Raw genomic sequence first — 1,071 nt, forward strand, 5'->3', positions numbered from 1 at the left:
AGTGCCACATTTAAATTACTTTTGTATGTATGCTTACGTACCCAATATTTGGTCAAGTTTCCCTAACTAATTTAATTATAAACTATACATTTAAACATCCAATGCACTTGACTATTTGATGTCCATTTAATACGCTTTTACGGATTGTATGCACATGCATATATTTTTATGTATCTTCTTAAATAGCCGGCGATCGCTTAATGATGACATCAGCTAACTCGCATAGCGTATCTTATCTCTAGCCTGCAAATGCATTTTCAGATAAATACACATGCATACATACTTACATACATACATACATACACATATATACAGTGTATTTACATTTTCTTTTCTTTTTGTACTGTGTAGAAAAAGAATTTGTTTTTTTTAGCATTTTCGAATCTAGAATACTTTTATTCTTGGCCTGAAGGTCGTCGCACAGATTTGTTTTCAATGGGTTTACATAAATAAATTCATCTATACTCGTTTTACAAGCAACAATGACCGTGCGTGGATGTCGTGCGAGTCTGTAAGATAGTTCGTTGCCAAAAATCGCGCGCAATCAATTAAAAATTTTTTGCGCACTCTCAAAAGCACAGTGTTTTAATAAAATCAGTATTAATTTTGCGTAGTAATTGTAATAATTACTAAAAGCTAGTATACCGATCCACATTTGCGGTTAAAGAAGACTAGGAGGGACTGATTATTAGCTTCATAAACCTAAAAAACTTCTTCCAGATATAACTTGGCAAGGTATTTTTCCCTATAAAAGAAACGAGCTTTGTTGAACTCGGCTAAAATCGCTTAGCCAGTTACAGCGCCAAATAAGAAAAAGCAGAATAAAAATATGCGGCCGCTGTGGTGTAGTGGTAAGCAGTGCGCGCTTTCACACATCAGCACCTGGGTTCAAGCCCTGGTCAAAGCAACATCTCAAAAAATATAGAAAACGGTTTTTTCTTAACAGCGGTCGTCCCTCGGCAGGCAATGGCAAACCTCCGAGTGTATTTCTGCCATGAAAAACAGCTTCTCATAAAAATACAATCGCCGTTCGGAGTCGGCGTAAAACTGTAGGTCCCTCCGCTTTGTGTG

Source organism: Rhagoletis zephyria, unplaced genomic scaffold, assembly GCF_001687245.7.
Source record: "Rhagoletis zephyria isolate East Lansing unplaced genomic scaffold, Rhagoletis_zephyria_1.1 Rzeph_scaffold_00001, whole genome shotgun sequence".
NCBI classification, from domain to species: Eukaryota; Metazoa; Arthropoda; class Insecta; order Diptera; family Tephritidae; genus Rhagoletis; species Rhagoletis zephyria.